An 872-nucleotide genomic window follows, 5' to 3' on the forward strand; every position below is an offset into this window, starting at 1 on the left:
AATACCCTTTCTTCCTCTCTGTTCTTGCACCTATTGCTTCCCAGGAGTATTCTGGCAGTTGTCAATGTTTCAAGCTCAGTAAATTCTTAAGAATCTGTAGTATTCCCTTTGCCATACTGGTACCAGCCAAATACGTACAGTCGTACCTTGGAAGTTGAATGGAATCCGTTCTGGAAGTCCGTTCGACTTCCAAAACATTCGGAAACCAAAGCTCCTGCAGCCAATCAGAAGCCCCGTTAGACGTTCGGCTTCCAAAAATAGTTCGCAAACCGAAACAGTCACTTCCGGGTTTGCGGTGTTCAGGAGCCAAAACGTTCAAGAACTAAGCTGTTCGAAAACCAAGCTACAACTGTATATCTTTTAAGAAACTTGCTTTCAACTTATTTTTTACATTGCTGAAACTGTTCTGTTTTGCTCTATTGTACTAAATTTGGCTTTGTACACATTCGCTACTGACAGACATCCCATGGGAAAGATAGCACTTCCAAGTAAGATATGGAATGTGCTAAGGAGCAGTGTTAAGTTTCTGTATTTCTGTACACTTGCTCGGTCTGATTGCAGTGGATAGATCATTTAAATCTCTCCAGCTCTCTCTGTGCCTGAGCACAATACTACATTTCTTGCAAAAAGCACACGAGGGCTTCTGTTCTGCTGCTTTGCCCCTGTGTTTCAGAGAAAGCGTTTTCTTCCTGAATATAGCAAAGCCAAAGTGAAGGGAGAGGGCTGGGAGGAGCATCGCAAGCCGCAGGAACAATGAAATCCCTGGCAGGTTGCGCTAGGCCTTTCACAGCAAGCCATGTCTCCGTGGAAACAAGGTGATAAACTCTAGGCAGGGTAGCACTATGTAAACAAGTAATCTGAGATGGATGGAC

The sequence above is a fragment of the Podarcis liolepis genome, assembly GCF_965112155.1.
Source record: "Podarcis liolepis genome assembly, chromosome: 11".
Classification (NCBI taxonomy): Eukaryota; Metazoa; Chordata; class Lepidosauria; order Squamata; family Lacertidae; genus Podarcis; species Podarcis liolepis.